Here is a 22,241-nt window from a genome sequence, read left to right on the forward strand (position 1 = left end):
GAGGGCTTAGCAAAGTGTCTGTGAAGAAGAACTGAGAGTTTTGAGCCATGACTTAAAAACTGGGTCAAGATAGCACTGTGAAATATTATATTATACCACCACATGGAGCCAAAGGCATGTCTCTAACATAGAACCTCTCACGATGCATTATAAAGGTTTCTCTTCTTGTCTACCTCTCCTACTAGGCTTTAATCTCTTTTGTGTTCTCAATACCTAGCATGTGACTGAAATGAAGTGTTCAATTTTATTAAATGACTCTATATCCATTCAATGTTTAAAATTCAAAGATGCTTGCAATAAATTATGCTTTGTTTAGAAGTAGGAGCATTTTGGTTTTTTATGATCTGCTTCTCTTTATAGTTAAGAAGAATTACATAAATGCATGGCTTTGGCTCCTAGGAAACCCAGCACTAAGTTAGTTAAACGTTTAATTGCAGGGACTTTCTTTAACCTATATTCCTAATTTAGCTATCTCTATCCCATTTCATAACATGGTTCTTGTTTTGCTGCAATGGTTATTTTTATATTTCCCTCCCTCCTTTTAAACCTTAGCTTTAGTGGTTCTATTAAAAATGTGTTTTAGACTGTACATTGCCTCAAATTGTCTTTGGAAGTAGATGAAATATAAAGGTAATAAAACTAACTAAATTCAAGCCTAGATTTATCACCTAGATCCTTGAAAAAACATCATGGACAATATTTTAAACCCTAGATGTAACAAAGATGTGAACCTGCCATTCAGTTGGATGGTTTGGATACTGGTTCTCAGCAATCCTAGGTCTCACTGTCAGTGCCAAGACCTGAGGTAGACAGTGCATGTCAGGAAGACAAAGACTGGCCTCCACACCAGGAGAGTGGGAAGACTACCTAGAGTTGCACCAAGCCTAGAGCCTGATGCTGAGCAGCCACTTCATAAAGAGGATGTATCCTGTATATGGTTATTAATAGGAGTCTAGGGCAAAGCTGTAATGAGAACCCAGGGTGCCACTTCCAATTAGAGGATTAGGGCAAGGGTCAGACACAAAACCTGTGATAGGGCTGGGGTCACTATCTGTAAGTTCAGGTTGAATACCAAATCATAGGTAGGGATACATACTGATCCTGAGAATTGGAGTTCTGAAGGCAAGGTGGGGATGACGTCCATAAGTCTGGGTCCAAGTTAAGATTAAAGTTAGGACCATAGATAAGAAGGTAGTCAGAAAAGGAGCTTGAACTCTGACCTTGAAAACTTCAAGGAGCATCTCTTCAGTAGTCATAAAACAATAATGAAACCATTGACCTAACAATCAAGACCAAATGTCTCCTACCCCTGCAGGCTTGCTGGTTTGGGTGGATTAAGACTACTGGATTGGAGCATTACCAGAGAGAGGCAGGTCTCCTCAGAGTTTGGTCCTCTGTGTTGAGGTGTCACCATGAGACTGAACAAGCATCGTCCAAGTACTCTGTTTTCAGACACATTAATTAATCCAGAGATTCTTTTTTTTTTCTCAAACTCTAGAATCTAGGTAGTTTAGAGTAATTTTGACTGTGACCATTAGTAATAATAGTTACTATGGTTTTAAAAACATTATCTCCAATCCTCACAACAACCTTAAGAGGGAGATACTGATATTCTCATTTTAAAGATACTGAAACTGGGATTCAAAGGTTAATATTATAGCTTTGGAATCACAGCCCTGGGTTTACAGGCCCATAGATTACTTCTCTGAAATCAGTAAACATCATGGGGAAGTATACTGAAGCTGCTTTATAGTTTTTGAAGGGGAAGAAGGAGACAAGTAGGTAGTTGAGTACATCTGCCATTGTAACCTTTGCTAAATTTCGCTTTTCCAGGCTATGTGATACGGTAGTTTAGGGTCTTATTTCATCCCCAGTTTGGGGACTTAGGGAGATTCTCTGTATTCTCTCTTGGAAAATAAGAAGTTGGCTCATTCTGTAGATACCCACACTGGATGATCAGGGCTGTTGTGGGTTGGCCTTCTCTCTGGGCACAAATACAGGTCAGACTCTTAAGCTTTCACAACAGAATGTCAACCTGCCTCCCCAGTGTCTGGTGTCTAAATCTCATAGCTTTCCCTTCAATTGATGATATAGAAATTCTGCACTACAGGCCTGTGTTGGAGGATCTGACTGTGAACTGAATGTGTGCCAACATTCATCCAAATCTCCCTTAAGACATCTGATATACAGAGTGCACAGCAGAAAGATCATAAGCTTTGGCACCTCAGAGCTCTAAGTTAGAATCCCAGCTTTGCACCAACTAGCAGTGTGAACATGGGCACGTTGTTAAATGATAACAATGGCTCATATTTATGGGGTGCTTGTTATCTATTGGGGCACAGTGTTAAGTACTCTCTATTCACTGTTTCATTTAAACCTCATAAAATCCTGTGAGGTGGGTGCTAGTATGACTATTTTAGCAATGTGGGGGAAAAAAATGAAAGGTAGGAAGGCTAAGCAACTTGAGGGAGGCCACTCAGTTTATATCATGAATAGATCCATGATATGCCCTTTGGGCATAGCTGATCAATTAAATCCAGCTGTGTTAAAATAAACAAACATGTTTATTCAAAAGTAAGGCATTTGGATTTTATTGTTGAAGCTTTTTAAGGAAGGAAAGACACCAATTAAAATTTAAAGGGTTCCCATCACAGTGTTGCATGGAAAATGGATTAGGCACATGTAGAATCAGAGAGAACCCGTCAAGAGATGATTGCCTTAAGGCTGGACTGGTGAGAAATCCTGTCACTTTGGATTATGACAGTCAAAAGACTGAATGCCAGGAAGCTGCAGTCCTTTTTCCCATGTATACTCAGCCATGTGCATTTTATTTTACAAAAAATAATATCACATAGACCATATAAAATTTTGTAGTTTGATTTTTCACAGTTTGAAAATTACTTGTGTCAAAGTCAATATAATCATTTGAATATACATTATAAGTGCATGAGTGTTTGCTTCAAATTCTAACATTTGGCTGTATTATTTAATAACAACCTGATGACTTGTAATAAAGTAAAAAGAAAGGAGTTCCAAGACTTATTCTAGTTTGACATTGTTTAAAATTTGATTTGAAGGTTTGTACATTGTAAGGTTTCATATTTACTAGAAGCCTTCGTCATGTTGGTCCCTACCAAATGAGATTCATAGAATCCTTCCTTAAAATGCTTCCATTCCAGTGACTGACACATTTGCTAACCTTTCTCCTTGTAGAAAGCATAAATTAATAGTGCAGAGTCTCAAATTCAGTAGGATATATCCTGCACTGGAAGCACAAATTATGAGATCAAGAATAATTGATATTCCATGTGACCCATTAAAACAGGTTTCATTTAATGCAAGATGGTTTAAAATTGTATCTCTTTTAAGTAGGCTAACCTGAATACAGGCACCCTTTTTTGCACTTGACAGCAAAACTGAGCAATTCCCTCAGTCATTCCGATCAGAGGACCTTGAACTGAGAGCACATGTTTAATGATGCCTGGACTAGCTATTGATTAAACACTGACAATGTTCAGAGGAATTGAGACTCAAAAAGCCTCCCCCATGGCCAGCTCTACCATGCTCACTTCTTAATAGATGGCAAAGGAGGATTCTAAATGAGAGCCGCTCCCTGCTTGTCCTCAGAACTCCACAGGCAGTGGGATTAATTTCTGCTTCGAAGTCTTTTGGAACTACCATGCCTAAAATGTCCAGAAATGAATACAGATGTCCCTCCTTTTTTATTTCCTTGTTCCTCTTTTTGAAAAAAAAAATTTCTTATATGAATTTAATACATAGAATGATACCACTTCAAAGGCAGAATGAGTGAAAGCTCACCATTACTTAATATATAAAAAAATATAAGACAAATCCTGAGGAGATAATTCAGGCTGAATAAGTCTCCAAATCAAGCAAGCAGACAACAACAACAAAACTTTAAAGCAGATAGAGAATAAGAGAAAATAAAAGAGAGAGAAAGGATTCGAAGCCAGTACTGATCTTCCCACTGCCATTGCTCTGTTGAGTTGATTAGTTTCCAGAGGCTCAGATATTTTTAGGATATTCTTTTGTCTGCGTAGGAGATTGTGACCCAGAACTGTGAAGTAAGGCTGTTTCTACACTTTAAAAAAATGTGATTTTCAATGATGGAACCACCCAGCTGTTTTACCTTCAACAAACATTAATGGAACCCCTAGAGGGTGCCAGGAACATTGCTTGGTGCTTTCCCTTTTAAAGTTATTTAATCCCTCCAACAATCCTGTGAAATACTCATTATAATCTTTTTAAAGATGTGAAAACTGAAGCTGGGAGGAATTAAATAAATCTCCTACTATCAATCAGTAAATAAGAGAGACTAAAGTCATGCTGCTAGAAATTGTCAGAGCGAGGATTAAAATCCAGATATTTTGAATAATATTCTATTGAGCTAATTACCATATAATACTTACCTAGTTTTATAATACACACTTGATGAAAGGTTGTGTGGAAAGCTCAGGGTTTTTTTTTTTTTATTGTTGTTTGTTCTTTTACTTTTTTTCTCCCTGATTTCCTAAGGATTACATCTTTAGGGTTAAAAAAAAAAAAAAGGAAGTACAAAAAGTATAAATAAAGAGAGAATAGGCAACAACAACCCACCACTCAGAAGCAACCATGCTAACATTTGGGCTTCTTTCATTCCAGTCTTTTATTTGCATGTTTTTTTCTCTTCATAATTGAGACCACGCTGCTTTTCGTGATACATTCATATAGTAGTGCACATATTACACACATACAACCCTACATCTCATTATGTTTTAATCTAAAACTATTTGTAAAATGCAATTTAATTGGGGAAAATACCTTTTTGGTATATGTAAATAAACATCTATATCATGGGATCTTTTTTCTCTTCTAAATAATGTTGATGTTCACATTTATTTGCATATGTTAGATATTTTATTGCATAGATCTAGATATTTTATTGGTTTCTAGATGAGATTTCAAGGAGGAGGATTAAGTGTAAAAGAAGTAAAAAAAAAACATATTTTAAAAAATTCTTGATACCTATTGTCAAAATGTTTTCCAAATTTTAAGACAATTTGTTAATCTGTTACCACTATGTAAGAGTTCCCGTCTTATCCTTCCTGGCACAAAATTTTTTTGTCTCTTTCAGTGTTTACTAATTAAATAAAACAATGTACATCGCTTTACTTCTTTCATTAAGTTCAGATTCTAAAAATAAATGTGTCATTTGTACTTCTTTTTATGAGTTTGCTGCTAAGATACTTTGCTAACATTTTTAAATTGTGAATTTCATCTTTTTTAAAAATATATATATTACCTTATAAAGCAAGCATAATAACCATTCGTCATCCTATTACAAATACATTGTCCTATTTTTTTTCTGAGTATAAAAGCAACATGTATATATAGCAATTTAGAATACATATATATGAAAAAAAGGAAGAATATAGGGATGCTTGGGTGGCTCAGTCAGTGAAAGCATCTGCCTTCGGCTCAGGTCATGATCCCAGGGTCCTGGGATTGAGTCCCACATCGGGCTCCTGCTCGGTGGGGAGCCTGCTTCTCCCTCTGCCTCCGCCTCTGCCTGTGCTCTCTCTCTCTGACAAATAAATAAATAAAATCTTTAAAAAAAAGAAAGAATGTAAAAAATCATCACCACCACAGAATCAAACCATTTTAATATTTTCATTGTAGTAGGTGGGAATGTGGGTACTGAGGCCTGGACAGATCCCTGGGCCAGACTAGAGACAGAGGTAATAGAGAGCCTATGTACTTCCAGCACTTTTCCTATCTATCTATCTATCTATCCATTATCTATCAATCAATCATCTATATCACTTTTGGACTAGGACTCCCTGCCCTTCTTTCTTAGCAGATGAGACTGTACCTCAGTTCTTTGAATTGAATGAAGTGGGCAGGGGATTCCAAGAGAAAGACTCATCAAAGAGTTCCAGCACTTTGTACTTCCTAATTCTAACAATGCCATGCTTCGCTGGTCCTGATGTAGGTGGTACCTGCCAGTGGGATTCTTCCCAGCACCCCAGAGATAGTGTAGAAAAAATTCTTCACAGAGGGGCTATGAACCACAGAGGTCTTCTAAGCAGGGATATCCAAGCAACTGTTCAAATGGAGAAGAATGTCTGACCTTATATGGTTGCAATCAGGACAACAAATTAAGGGTCTATGGTGATATTAATTCATTATATTTCTAAACTTTGGGACTGCCGTGGGTAAGTATTTCCAAGGTATTATGTAGAAATGTATAGATTTTTAGAAGTGCCTAAAAGCACTGATATTAAAGAGGAAATTCTGAAGAGAACGATTATGAAAAGTTTCTTTTAGAAAGTTTATCAACTTTCAGAAAGGACCAGTAAAGATGATGCAGAATTCCCTGTCTTTAATGTAGACAAGAAAACAATTGCTTAAAGAGGCACACCAGTCTTGAGGAGACACTGTCCTCAGTCTGCCCATCCTATCTTTTTCCCATAAGGAGGGGAAAATGACAAGTTGGGAGGCTTGGCTGTGAGGTTTTTTTGTTTTGTTTTGTTTTAACATTTTATTTATTTATTTATCAGAGAGAGAGAGTGTGTGTGCGCACAAGCAGGGGAAGCAGCAGGCAGAGGGAGAAGCAGACTCCTCGCTGAGCAAGGAGCCTGACATGGGACTCAATCCCAGGACTCTGAGATCATGACCTGAGCTGAAGGCAGACAACCGACTGGGCCACACAGGCGTCCTAGCTGTGAGTTAATTTACACTTCTTTTTCTTTTCTAAAAGAAACAAAGTCAAAGTTTATATGATTTTTAGAAATTCTTTTTAAAATTTTAATATATATCTTCTTCTGTGCCATTATATATTTAAGAAAATGACTGATAATCGATTTTATGATAAATAATTTCTTTAATGATTTACCTGTTATTGGCCATTTTTGTGCTTTCTGTCTTTTGCTATAGTGAACACAGTCACTGATGAGCACATTTATAGTGAAACCTATGAATATCTCCAGAATTATTTCCTTAGAATAAATTAACATGCATAGAATGACTACATCAAAAATTATGTTTATTATCAACTTATCCTCCAGGAAATATCAATTTAAATTTCTATCAGCAGTATTTTGGAAGAAACTGTCCTTTTTCTTTATGCCTAAGGAAAACTTATACATTATCTTTTATTTTATCATTTTTCACAGTATGATGGGTGTCATAGGTTGGGTTCCCCCCAAAAAACTAGACTTTAAGATTTTTGTTTAAGAACAACACAAGTGAGGGGTTAGGGAAGCAGGATAAGGCAAAGAAGGAAATTGAAGTGCAATGCAATTTCAACAAGGGTTTACCAATCTTTAGAGAGCTGGGATGTTCCTTCAAAATTGTCCAGTCTTGAGGCAAGGGGTCTGGGACTTGATACTCTTGTACAACTTGCAGGCTGTGCTGGATGGGGGATGACCTTGGATGAGGAGGTTCTCTTCAGTTGGAGGCAACTCTTTTGGAGAACAACTTGGCCATGAGCAGTACACAGGCAACACGGCCAGCCATTGAGGAGTGAGTGCGGTTCTGAAGCGAAAAATTGGACAGTGTTGCTGGAGCTGCTACTGCAGTCCATGCTTTGTACCACTCATACCTACTTGCTTTGTATAATAATTATTGGGAACAGCTTCTCTTGGATTCTGATTATTTTGTTTCCCAGGAAATTTTGCAAGAGTAAGGGTAATGAAATGAACTACAGTCCTTGTCAGTGGTAGCTGGTCTTGGGGTTGAAACTGAGACTGAGTATCTTTCTTCTCATTACAATTCTAGATTTCTTTTACTCTACTTCCATTACCAACTGTCATAGGTATGGCTCTCTGGGAAACAGACTTTGAGATGTGCATAGAGGACATTTATTGAAGTGTGCTCTTGGGAACAACATGGGTGAGAGGTGAGGGAAAGACAATTAGACAGATGGATGAGTTGAACTGAGATACAGTTGCCTCGGCCAGTTCTGTGGGAACATCAGAGCTGGAATAGCTTTTCATATTGGCCCCATCTTTGCACAAGGCAGCGGGGCTTTATTATTCTTGCACCCAACCAATCTATAGGTGCAGGCTCCTCTGGAGTAGGGGATGTGACCTTGAGCAAAGTGTCTCTCTTCAGTTAATGACACTTCTAGAGAGGGGCTCTGCTGAAATCTGCCAGTTGCTAACACTCCCAGCAGCTGAAGGAATGAATATTTCAGTCCAGTCCCCAAATGGAATCTGGGCACCACACTATGGTACCCATTACAGCAGTTTAAATGGCATCTCATGATTACCGTAATTTGTATTATTTGATATGTCTGTTAACCATATGTATTCCTTCTTTTTGAATTGTGTGCCTATTTCTTTCTTTTATTTTTCTATGTAGATAACATTTCATTGATTGTTTTTTTTTTCCTATTGCATACATTGCAATACTTCCAATTTGCCAATTTTTGTTTTTCAATATATCCATGTTTAAATTTTATATAATGCAATATATTTATCTTTTTATTTTTCATTTCTTTCTTCCATATGAGTTTTAAGAGTCTTTTATCCAGCTCATAGAGAAATACAGATAATTTGATCTAGTAGTTTTATAGTTTTATTTTGTTAGATTTAAATGTTTCATTTACTTGGAATTTATTTTGGTGTATGGTATAGGCTTAAATTATGTGTGTTTTCCAGATAATTCAACAATTATCCCAGCACCCTGTTTGAGTGATCCTTTTCATCTTCAATGAATTTAAGATTTCTATGTAATATATTAAGTATATTAAGTTCTTTTATGCCAGGATTGTCTATACAATATTCTTTTCATCAATCAACCTGCTTATACTTAATTATTATAGTTTTATAGTTATGGCTTACCACTCAGGTGAGCTTACCCACCAAAGTGAACAGATGATTGATACAGGAGTAGGTGATCATGGTTACCTTGGATAGCTAAATTTTTATGTCTCTTTTGCTTATATGAACACATCTATTTCTTTACTTCTGACCATCAGTCTATGCATTTTACCACTTGACAAATGTTTAAATGCAGCTTGAAAGTGTCACACTCTTGTCTTTTTTTCCTCTCTTTTTTGTTAATTTTTGAAAACAATCGTTGAGCTGCATGTTTCTTTTTAAATTCCTTGTATTTTCTATTTCAGCCTTCAGCACATGAAACAATAAATATTTATTGAAGGTTGAAGAATAAGATCATCACTTCCTTTCTGTATCAACTCCTTGGTTCTTGATTTCTCTACATTACAAATTATGTCTAGAATACCTCACAATGAGGTAGGAGAATATGAAAAAAATGTAAATTAAAATACACTGAAATGACATAGAGATATGCGTTTTTCTTTCCTTCTATTCCCCCCTAAAGAAATGTCATTGATGAGGCTTTAAATATCTAGGCTAGATTTACTTTCAGAGAAGTTATAAATTTGAAGACCTCTGAAAATGGTTAAAAATTTTGGAACTCAGAATGAAAAAGCTAGGAAGTCATTCCTTTTGTTTATTTGTTTCTATTTATTCTACACGTGTAACGGAGTAAAGAACTGGCTATGTAATTTGCAGGAACAAGTACAAAATGAATATACTGGGTCTGTTGTTCAAAAAGTATTAAGAATTTCAAGATGGTGATAACCACGTGTGGGACCATTTTGCATAGGTTTAACGTCCATAAAGCTGGCTGAACCCACCCCATACACTGTGCCAGGCAGTGGTGTGAGAGAGCAGGGAGGAGCCTGGCAGGCATGGTTATTTCCCTGGTGGAGCTCACACGGTCAATGTAGATGAAAGCAGAGAAGTGCCAATTCATCCTTGAACTGTGCTCTATTATCTTCTCTAATTCAGAGTTGGTTTTCAAAATTTGACTGCTTTACACTTATCCCCAATTCCCAACATAGTTTTTCAGCTGTCACATCCTTAAGTAATCACTTAGCATAATTTGTTAAATGACCATTGTGTGCAGGACACCCTATTATGAGCTGGGTAAAGATAAAATTAGTGGCTTATTTTTATCATTAAAAAATCATTCACGATAAAGCAGTATAAAGGCTCATTCTTTGCAGAGGGTGTTTTCATATCTATGGTGAGCATGAATGTACTATGATCTGTAGCAGCAGCTGGAAATTTTCTTCTCATTAATCTGTCTCCCTGAAAGGATATTGTCTTCCAAATGCAAGAAGCACTGTCACTAAGGAAGAAACATATCTTCTTAGAATAAGAATCTTATAGTTAATGACTGTGCAGTTTGTCTTGATTTGGGGACTAATATATATGTGCTGGTTTTCTTTTGGGGCAGGGGATAATATCAAAATGTATTAGCCAAAGACCCTCAGGGGTAGGTAAGAAATAGGCAGAAATAGATTTCCTTTAGCAATTGATTCCTCAGCATGCTAGTTATGTTCAAACAGGCCCTGGATTTTTTGACATCTGTTTTATTTTGTTTCTTGCCTTTTCCAGTGCTCAAGCTCTCAGCTCTTGCTCTGTTAACAATGGGGGCTATGAGCCTGAGTGTGTTCAGATCACTGATGAACACTGTAAGCCCTGGTGCCTTCCACACCACCAGCTGAAATGAGACAGCAAACACTGAGAGAGAAAGTCACAGTGAGCACATATTACCTGCTGCAAAGGAACAACGTGTTGAGAGTAGTAAAACTTTTTCCAGCACTATGTACCATTTTGCAAGATTGTGTGTTTGAAACAATCATTTTCTTTATCCCTATAATCTACTTCACATGTTCCTTTCCATAAACAGCTGTTGCCTCTTTCGTCTCAGGAACCATTTGTGGCTCTAGGTTCTTTTTCACTCTCTTTTAAGGGAGGGCGGCCAGCTATAGCAGTATGATTCATGGTGATGAGCTGTGACAGAATTCAAGAATTTAAAGTGATATTAAGTGTCCCATTGAGTTTATAAGAAATCCCAAACAAAGATTTCTGGAAAATGCTTAAATGCACAAACAAAACAAGAAGGGTGAAGACTTTTATTCTCCGTTGTGCATTTTGTTACTGTGCATCAACAAAAGTCTACAGACTCAATAGAAAAAAAATATAGGTATATATTCATAGTATTGTTTTTTTTTAATAAAAAGCACCTCTTCTCTCATTTATTTTTATTTAATAAATTAAAATTCCCTGAAAAGACTTGGAATGCTATCTTCAACTCGTTCAGTAGGGGTGCCAAAGGGAGGCTCCCATAATTTTCACCCATTCCCTAATTGTACTCCTCAAATGATAAGTATCTTCTCTAATGCAGGCAATACATTTTTCTCAGTACTAAATAAAATGTAACTAAAACTATCCTTTAAAATTTTGATATTTTTATCAACCTCTAGCACACAATCTAAATATAAACAGTGTACTTGTTTCTGTGAAAATGCAATTCTGGGACCATGGCTGCTCATTCCCCAGATGGGTGTAGCTCTTTTTCCCAAGTTAACTCTTTCAGGTATTTTTTTTTCCTTTTTCTAACTCCATAATGGTTTTGGTTTTGGTTTTTGTTTTTCCCCTTTCTGGTCTCCTCGTCACCATATCTCCAAGCTGGCAACAACTCTCCCCTTATGAGCCTCCCTTGGGATCTTTGTACTGTATCACAGCTCCTACATCCCCGAGCCTTCTCTGTCAAAGATATGAACTCCCATCATAGTCTAAGGGTTCCTGGATTAGGGATATTTCTTAGGCTACTTGAAGTTATGCTAAAGAATGACAACATTTCATGCACCCTAGAATTTACTTTCCTGAGCAAAAGACTAGTGGGCAATTGGGATTAAGTTTAATACTGCAAGGTGGTAGGCTAAGGCAAAAACCCCTGTTGTATACTGAAAGGAAAAATACCTTAGCTATTTTAACACAATTGACAAAGAACAGTGTCCTTTGCAACTGAAATTGTGCATGTTTTCTCTGGGCTACTGTACATGTTTTGACTTATGTGTTATTTTGGGGAAGTCATCCACCATAATCAATGGAGAACAGCAGGTGCCTTCTTGCTGAGCACCAATGAAGGTGGGTCTGAATTTACAAGTGCGAGTTCATTGTTTTTGGTGGTTAATGTCCATCACCTATAAGGGCCACAATTTTCCAGCAATGAATTGGTAACAACTGGCAATTTTGGAAAGTAAGAGGAAGAAAATTATTAACATATTAAGGTTTGTTGCTTTTAGAAATATGTGGATGAACTAAGATGATTTACTATATAGCATAGACAAATTTCCCAAAACTGTGGTTTTGCTACACTTGGGATGAAATCAAGGACAGAGTCATTTTCCTCTGATAGCATGGTACATTTACTAAAAAATTCCAATAGTTCCAAAGAAAAGCTGCCTACTGGCAACTATTGACATTAGCAATTACTCTGCTTAATTAAATTGTGTATTGACATAAGCAGATTCTCTGTGTACAGCCATCTAATCCTAATCCAACAAAAGATGGGAAGACTTTTTTTCATTTGTTTAACAAACATCAATGGATCATCTTTTTGTTTGGCACTGTGCAGGAGAGTGATTTTTCTTTTCCTGGAAGGCTTTCATTATAAATGTAGTTGAAAGACTAGTTCACCTGTAAACTGAAGTTTGGTAGTATCACCTCTTTTCCTAGAGTAGACTATGGAATGCTGAATAAATTGGGCAGGGAAGTGGGGACTTTGTCCAACATCTGACTTAGACTATCTCAGCATGGTTTAAATACTTTATTTCAAGTTAATATTTAGAACTTTGCTGTTATACATATTTTTCTACCAAAAGCTATTGAGATTATTTAGATCATATTTACTTCCATTTCCAATTATGAAGCCAAATGACTAAGTCTTATTGATTTAATCATATTAATTTGTCCTATTTTTAATAGAAGTCCAAAACCACACAATTGTGTAAGGGAGATGACTTTAATGTTAAGCCCCATGGGATGATTTGTGGTTTACCTGCATTTGTATCCAGACCTGCCCACAAAAAAATCATGTGTCAGTCACAAGACATTTGCAGTGCTCATAGACACAGGGCTGTGATTTTGCTGACAATGTGTCACTGTCCAAAGCAGTAGAGAGAACGCAACAAGGATGTGATTAAAAAAAAATTTAAGTCTTAGAGACCAGAAGTGCTTTTTATGGAACAATTTAGCATCATAAAAAGGGTGTGGAAAAAATCACGGTTAAAGATAAATAAGGGAAAACAACTGTAAAGGTCTCAGACCACCATCTGGTAGCAGAGTGAAAGACTTGAGAGTAAAGGCCCCACCAACTGGCCTCCAGTCCACACACAAAAGCGCTGGTTTAGAGGGACATATATAAGGCTTGACTGCTTCAGTAGCAAAGTCCTTCCAGTATTTTATGAAATGGGCATTTTATCTCTTCATTCCTGGAGGTGGAATAAAGCATAGTAAGGAAAGCAGGAAGAGGGCTTCTCTTTTCTCTAGATCTCATGTGTTTTCTGTGTTTATCTATTACTGACTTCACCCTTCACTGTTCCTCAGTTTCTCCATACCAGCTTGTCCTAAAATTTTCTCCATTAACTGAAAACAAGAAACTGCAGAGATCTCCAAGCCGAAGGAAAGATAGGTAAGAAGAGCTAGAAAGAAACATAGAAGAGAGCAGGGTTGGCATGATAGGCTTACATTCCCCTGGGGCTGACACATGGCCACCAGAACCCAAGAGCAAGAAAGCTAGCAGTCACCAGTGTTAACCACACGGTCCTTCAGGGCCCTCACTCCCCTTTCCCAGACATAAACATGCAACACAAACTTCCCTGTAGACCCTCTAAATAACTTCTACACATACATCCCTTCATTCAATTATTATTTAATGTAAGTATTTCTAACTCTCATGTTCCCACCATTGTTCTGCATTTTCCTTTTTTCTTTATTAAGCAAATGATATTTGCTGAAGATGAACTATAAAATGCCAACAGGTGAAAAAGAAAAAAATAAATTCCACCTAAACAATCAATCAATCAATCAATAAAAATAAATTCCAACCTCAACTATATTAGTTACTGGTTTCACTTTAATATTATTATTATTATGTTCAGTTAGCCAACATATAGTACATCATTAGTTTTTGTTGTAGTGTTCAAGGATTCATTAGTTGTGTATAACACCCAATGCTCATCACATCACTTGCCCTCCTTAATACCCATCACCTGGTTACCCCATCCCCCCACGTTTTTCCCCTCTGCAACCTTCAGTTTGTTTCCCAGAGTCCAGAGTCTCTCATGGTTTGTCTCCCTCTCTGATTTCTTCCCATTCAGTTTTCCCTCCCTTCCCCTGTGGTCCTCCACACTATTCCTTATGTTCTACATATGAGTGAAACCATATGATAATTGTCTTTCTCTGCTTGACTTATTCTCCTTAGCATAAGCCCCTCCAGTTCCATCCATGTCGATGCAAATGGTGGGTATTCATGCTTTTTTTTTTAAAAAAAAGATTTTATTTATTTATTTGAGAGAGAATGAGAGAGAGCACATGAGAGGGGGTAGGGTCAGAGGGAGAAGCAGACTCCCTGCCGAGCAGGGAGCCTGATGCGGGACTCGATCCAGGGACTCCAGGATCATGACCTGAGCCGAAGGCAGTCGCTTAACCAACTGAGCCATCCAGGCGCCCGGTATTCATCCTTTTTGATGGCTAAGTAATATTCCACGATATATATGAAAAATCCATCTTCTTTATCCATTCATCTGTTGAAGGACATCTCAGCTCCTTCCATAGTTTGGCTATTGTGGACATTGCTGCTGTGAATATTGGGGTGCATGTTCCTTTTCTTTTCATTACATCTGTATCTTTGGGGTAAATACTTAATTGCTAGGTTATAGGGTAGCTCTATTTTGAACGTCTTGAGGAACCTCCTTACTATTTTCCAGAGTGGTTTCACTTTTATTATATTATGGGTTCTTCCAGAAAATATATATACTTTTTTGGTTTTGTTTTGCTTTTATCAGTTCTGGTATCATATTGATTGTATGGTTTTGTAACCTAACCTATTTCTTTTTTCTTTATTTAAATTACTTAATATCTTATGAAACCTATTTGCTCTTGTCAGTTAAGATAAATCTACATAATTTCCAATAGCTGCATAATATCTCATTCAGTGATTATAGCAAAATATCCTTACTCATTTTCCTACTATCAAGTAACAAGACTTTTTACTCCTTTATTTTTTCAAAACAATGCTGCAGTGAACAATCTTTTGTTATTACAAACATCCTCAATTATTTTCTTAGGCTAAATTCTTGAAAATGTAATTATGCAGTCAATTATAAGATCTTGATATGTAGCCAAACTAGAATCATGAAGCCATATTTTATTCTACTAGGACTATTAGAGTACCATTTATTCTCAGCCTCACCATTTGATGTGTCCAACAGTATCTGAGATATATATATATTAGATATATGTATATTCTAATATTTTTCCAATTTATCACTTTTTACACAGTTTATGGAAGTTCTTGCCATTTTGAAATATTTTCTTTTGTGGAATGTATTTTCCTTTATGTTTTGCCTCCAAATAGAATTTTACTCATATTCACCAAAATATGAATTTTAAAATATGGAAAGCCTTAATAATAAACTTCAAATATGTGAAACCTCTACTTCTGGAGGATAAAAGTATAGGTTTGTCCTAATATTTTGTGAGCATTCCAGTGTATGGATTGCTATGAGCTATTTTACTCCCAACACTTCTGACACTAAATATGTGGGTTTTCCATACCAAGAAATTCTCAGATTCTCTTCAGACATCAATTGGGTGTCCCACAAGTCAACTCAATTGTAACATTAACTATCTGGCATTAGCAGAGACCCCATAGATTTAAGGACTCAGTCCCAAAAAACTGCCTCCACTTCCAATGCCAGTTGCAAGTCCCAGGCCTCCTATACTTCTAGCCAACTGGCTATAAATTGGGTATTCCTATATATAATCCTCTCCTCAGGTTTAATAATTTGCTTGAATGGCTCACATAATTGAGGAAGACACTTTACTTACTAGGACCAATTCATTATAAAAGATATAACTCTGTAATAGCCAAATAGAATAGATGTTTAGGGCAAGGTATTAGGGACAAGGGGCACAGAGTTTCCATGTACTCTATGAGAATGCCACTCCCCCAACACCTTAGTGTTTTCACCAACTTAATCTCTCCAAACCCCATCATTTTAGGGGAGTCTTCAGCTCCTCTTCCCTGCTTCCCTCCCTTGGGTATAGGGGTGGGGGTGTTGAGGGAGGAAAAGTTCCAACCCTCTAATCACATGGTTGGTTCCTCTGGCAACCAGCTCTCATCCTGAAGCTATCTAGGGACCCACCAAGAGTAAATTCATTAGCATAAACTCAGGTATGATTGAAAGGGGATTATTATGAATAACAAAAGATGCTTCTCTCATCTCTATCACTCAGAAAATTCTAAGGATGTTAAAAAGTTTCTTGTTCTAGGAGCCAGAGGTTGAAGACCAAATATGTATTTCTTGTTATAGCCAATATCACAATTACCATAATTTATTTGACTCGTCCCTGATAAATGGAAACTTCAATTAATGTCCTGGCACATAATCTCGGACATTTATATTGTTTCCTTAGGATACATTTCTATATGTGGAATAGAATGTAAAATATGTACAGTTTTTTAGGCTTTTGATGTAATTTACTAATCTGTCTTCAAGAAAAGGGAACCAGTTTATGTTTCTTTCAGTATATAAGAGACCCAGTTCTTTCATATCCACCAACACAGGATATTGTCAATCTTGTTTATTTTGCATGTGGATAGACAAAAATAATTTTATCAAATTGTAATTGTAAATGTGAAGTTTTGATAGGGAGAGTGGAGGAATCAAATTTTAGGAAGTCTTAAAAGTCAAGTTGAGTTTAGAATTGATGTAGAAAAAAATCAGGGGAGTCTATATCTGTTGTTAGCTTGGAAATGGTCCAATAAAGTTGATATTTTAGGAAAATCACTTTGATGATTAAGAAATCTGTTGTAATAATTCAGGTATGATTAGATAAATTTCAGCAATGAAATAACAGGAGGAATTATAGCTGAGTTGAGAAAGGAACTAGAGAATGAGATGAGAGATTAGACATAAAGAGAAGATAATTTCAGGGTTTCTTGTTGGTGAGTCAAGAATGATAGTAATACTATGACAACAGGGAAGTTAGTAGGAAGGAGGTTATTGGACTGCTGAGTTTAGGATGATGGGGCAAGAGGGAGGTGGGGGGAATATCTGCATGGTAGACCCATTACAGGTTAAATAGGGTGAGAGCTCAAAAGTATCTCCATGATGTGTCTGAGAGACCATCAAAAAATAGGCTTGCATTTCTGGCATTGTAAACCAAAATGTAACAGAAATGGGCCGATGGGCTGAGTTTTGCAAAAGTTAGAACATAAGTTTGTGCTAATTCATTGAGAGGTTGGAGAGTAAAAACAATAGCTAACCAGCCTTTGTTGAGAGACCTAGAATCATAGAAACACTTTGAGATTGCCTAGTTCAGTAGTTTCCAAATTAAATGTTCCCAGGAATTTATCTGAATTTAAGAAGTTGGAGAGTTTGAAGAACGTAACTCAAGGAAGATCCCGTATGTGTGTGTGTGCGTGTGCGCATGCATGCACAGGTGTGTACATATGTGTGCACATGTGTGTGAAGAGGAGGATATGGGTGTGGAGCTGTTCCAGGATTTTCATCTGCTATTACAGAGAAACTCCACTTTTTAAGCATTGAGTAGATCAGGATTTTATATAAGATTTTATTTAAAATGAGTTATGGTGACCTTAAAAGATTTGAGACTAGTAATCTCAAATTTATAAATGGGAAAAAAATTGAGTCTCAGAGAGACTAAATAACTTGTTGAAACTCATCCATTTGTTCATTCATTCAATGACTATTTAGTGAGTGCCTGCTTTGGGCCAGGAACTGACATAGACACTGGAAGTACAACAGTGAACAAGACCAAAGAGTCAAGGGGAGGAACAGACATTGATCATAACCACCACACATACTGGTATAGAAATGCTAAATAAGATGACTTATGAAGCAACAGGTCCTGGTTCGGCAGTGTCTTAGGTCAGACATTCTTCCAGGGTTGTGTCCCCCTGCCTTTCACGGTGGTAGTGGACCTGCCCAGACCCTGAAATGACATCTAAAACTGAACTGAAAATAAAAATAATTTCAAAGAAAGCATAAGGAAGTTAATGAATTTAATCAGGGCCTTATGTATTTAACTCAAGGTAAAATCACTCTATTCCAGATCATTAGAAACAATTATTTTGGACTTCAGTGGTAGTGATCTTTTTTTTTTTTTTAAAGATTTTATTTGTTTATTTGACAGAGAGAGACACAGCAAGAGAGGGGACACAAGCAGAGGGAGTGGGAGAGGGAGAAGCGGGCCTCCCGCTGAGCAGGGAGCCCGATGCGGGGCTCGATCCCAGGACCCTGGGATCATGACCTGGGCCGAAGGCAGACGCTTAACGACTGAGCCACCCAGGCGCCCCAGTGGTAGTGATCTTAATGTTGAAATTGCACCTTTTGTGTTTTCAGCAGACATTGACTTTTTGGTCCTCCTGTCATCCACCTCAAATTCCATTACCTTTTATTAGATTCACTGGGTCCCCCTCCACACTTCTTCTCTCCCCATGGTCTTTTTGGTGTCATTAGCATCTCTTGCCCCAGGAACTATTGACATACTGATAGCAGCAACTTCTACTGAGGTCCTTTTAACTTTGTCATGGATCAACATATGACATGCAATTTATTTATTGTTATGGCTTTACACTTTCTCTCATAAATGCAGTGTGTGTTCACTGAAGAAAATTTGGAGAAAAATGAGTAATAAAATAGCACAGAAGAAAAACAATAGAAACCGTCGGTATCACCATAGAGAAGTAACAATTTTTAACATACTGTTGTAAATCTTTTCAAGTATTTTATTTGCGTAAACACACTTTTACAAAACAAGATTATACTGTACCTTTTATTATACAATTGCTTTATTAAAATACTTTAAACATTAAATATTTAAAACATTATTTAATTTTCTACTGTATGGTTTTTTAATGACTGCACTATAATAATAGTTTACATTTATTTAGAATAACCTCTGTGTTAGTTACCTATGGAAAATAAATCTATGTGCATTGTCTCATTTAAGTTCACAGCAACCATATAAAATAGACACTGTTGCCATCCTTATTTTATGAAAGAGGAAATGGAGCACGGTACAGGTTGGGTAATTGGTCCGAGATTTCATAGCATGGAAGTAGAAGAAACAGGATTTGAATCTAGGGACTGGAACTCTAGAACCCAAGATTTCTCAAGCTGACTGTATAATGCATAGCATATCATTGTTTCTTTATAATTGCACTATTCCAATTTGCTAACGTTGGACATTTAGATTTGCACTTTTTAACTATTTTGAAGAAAATTATAATAAATATTCTTGCAGATAAATGTTTACTCCCATACATGATCATTTCCTTAAGATAAATTTCACTGATTAAAATTGTTACGGTCCAAGGGTTATTTGTACAATTCATGGCATCAAATTTTTATGCAAGCTTAAACTAAAAACTGGAAGCAATAGAATACTAAATTCAAATCCTTTTGATTTCTAGCAAATCATATCACCACTGTGTATCTTGTGGGAAACAAGCCTAACAATCCTGTTCTAACCTTAATGTTATGAAATATTTTAGAAGTCTAAAAGATGATTCATATGAATTCAGATTTGACAAAATCTTTAAGATGCAAGTGTCTTGCTTATATAATGACCACTCAGTAATGGCTTGATGACTGCTTAGGCCAAATCTGGAAAGTGCCCTGTGTTTCCTATTTTTGTGATATTTGACTTAAGGAACTGTTTGCTTGAATCTTTGATAATTACAGAGATCATCTAAAAGCTGAATAAATGACATATTGGGAGATTAAAGTCAAAATGGTCTTTATTGACCTATTTACCTTTGGCAAGTACTTTTAGGAACTATAGCTACCATTGCTTTAATAGAATTTCCAAGTGTGTCTGTTTTCAATAGTGGTATGTCTGGAAATGCCTTTATACATGGAAATTATTGATGGCAGATATTAAGCTACAGCAGCATTTTGGAAAAAATTTGAGCTTTTTATATTTTAACATTTTCCAAACCAAAAATTAGAATAAAGGTCTGGCATCTGTATATATACTTGAAAATTTGACTTGCCTAGTATCCTTAGTTATAAATCAGTACGCCAACATTCTTCCTGCACAATTAAAAGGAAAGCTCTTGTGAAATAATTTCCACATTTAGGAAGGGCCAAGCAATGAAGATCCATTGTCATTGTCTTTCTCACTTTTGAAATGATCCAGTTATTGAATTCCCCCCAGATTACTCACGCACATCCCTTTCCTTCACCACCCACCCAACAAGTGCCCTTGTTTAAAAAAGTTGCTTGCAACACTGGGAATGAGTGTTCCCCAGCAAGCACTGCACTGGGTCGTTGGGGTTGGTGGCTACACACATACTCAATTTCAAATAACCGATCCTCAACTGCTACTGTTGCTATTGTTCTTAATCTCCTGCCTGCCTATATCTATGCACTATAATTGTGGATTGAGTTCAAAATTCTCAAACCTATTTTTTTCTCATAGGTAACACTAGGTTACTACAGACACAATACAACCCAGTAGATAAAGGACTATGGGGGTCAGATAGATTTGGGTGGGAGTCCCAGCTTCCTCATTTACTGTGATGATGAACAGTTATTAAACTCACTGATATTCCTCATCTATGATTTGGACATAATAATCATACATATGTCATAAGGTTGTGAATAAAGATTAAGTAAATAATGCATGTAAAGAGCTTAGTAAGTTGCCTGACTCACAAAATATTGCTAGAACCGTAAAGCAGAGATGGATACATTTTCAGCTGCAGGGTTACAAAGCTATTTCTTGACATCATCAGGATTGGAATTCAGAGTTATCGACTGCACCATTTCCTGCACCCAAACTGCATATCCTCCATCCAGTGCAACCTTCCTGGACCTCACCTTGCTGGCTAGCCACTTAGTGCTTGTTTACTGAGTTTTAGACATCAATTCCTGTACACCCTCAAAATTTCCTTAATGCCATTTCCCTCATGTTCAAGGAACAAAAGTGCCATTTCCCCTTTAGCTCTTCTGTTCTCTGTATTCATCATTGTTGTCTGACTCCAATTGTGTCTTTATCACTTATCTCTGAAGCCCTCATCATCTGGGTACACCACTCTTTATAACCTATCTTTGTAAGCATCCCGTCGATAGCTATCATGAAAGAGCCCAACCTCTCTTCCTTCAATATAGTGTAGGAGTTAAGAAACAAGTTCTGAATCCAGCCTTCTCATTTCGAGCACTTTTTCCACAAACCCCAGTTCTGTCACATTTTAACTTTTGGTCTTTGAATACATTTCCTGTCTCAGTTTCCTTATCTATAAAATGGATGTTTAAATTGTACCTACCACATTGAGTTGTTATGAAGATTAAATGCATGAATGCATGTGAAGTGCTTACAATGGTGCCTGGAACATACTAAGCGCTATATAAACATTATCTATGATTTCAATAACTGTTTATCCATAATTATTATTATTTGTTAAAGATTTCCAAATGTAGCTCAGAGTTATCTCTTCCAAATTCATCTCTTTGTTCCTCTCTATCATCCGATACTTTTCCTTATTTTACTTGAATGATGTATTGAACAAATACGAGAGAAGTGCTTCAAACTATGCTTAGCACAAGGGAAACACTCAAAAGAAAAGAAAAGAAAAGAAAAAGCCAGCCCTTTATGTTGACTCTCAAACTCTTCAGTATTTGACCCAATTTACCCTTGACCTTGACTCTCTTCTGGAAAGTCCCTTTCTTGGATTTTGAGGCCCTATTCTTTCCTCGTTCTGATTTTTTTCTAATATGTGATCTTCTCTTTCTACATCTTTTCCCACACATTATCTACTTGTTCATCTCTCCACATGGAGTAAGACCCTTGAGGGCAGGGGGTACCCCTTATTTATCTCTCTGTCCCAGTATCTTAAACATGGTAGGCACATAGTAAATCTTGGCTGACTTTAGTATTTGTCTTATTTTAACTCCCTACATAAAGATTTTCTTATTTTTTCAGTTCCAGTCAGGTTTAGCTATACACAAGCCTGAATATACTCTGGCTTTTCATACCACTCACAATTGTTTTACTTCAAATATCTTAAATTCTAAAATGTCTCTTTCTGATGTTTAGCTTATTATTCTTTTATCCATTTCAATTTCTCTTTTTTACTCTATTCATACTAGAAATGCCTAA

At 36.6% G+C, this 22,241-nt stretch overlaps 1 long non-coding RNA gene across 3 annotated transcripts in view; it reads left to right on the forward strand.

The window, feature by feature from the left end:
• Positions 1-22,241, forward strand: part of LOC115943450 (uncharacterized) — a 509,154-nt gene that overhangs the window by 438,970 nt on the left and 47,943 nt on the right. For 2 of the 3 annotated variants that reach the window (XR_014148024.1, XR_014148027.1), the window contains exons 8-9: positions 6,561-6,724; positions 9,131-9,260. This is a non-coding gene — a long non-coding RNA (uncharacterized LOC115943450). The remainder of the gene's footprint in view (positions 1-6,560; positions 6,725-9,130; positions 9,261-22,241) is intronic. The other variant, XR_014148026.1, reaches the window with a different exon arrangement.

This window comes from Leptonychotes weddellii, chromosome 1 (assembly GCF_054177405.1).
Source record: "Leptonychotes weddellii isolate Sample4059 chromosome 1, ASM5417740v2, whole genome shotgun sequence".
Lineage (NCBI taxonomy): Eukaryota > Metazoa > Chordata > Mammalia > Carnivora > Phocidae > Leptonychotes > Leptonychotes weddellii.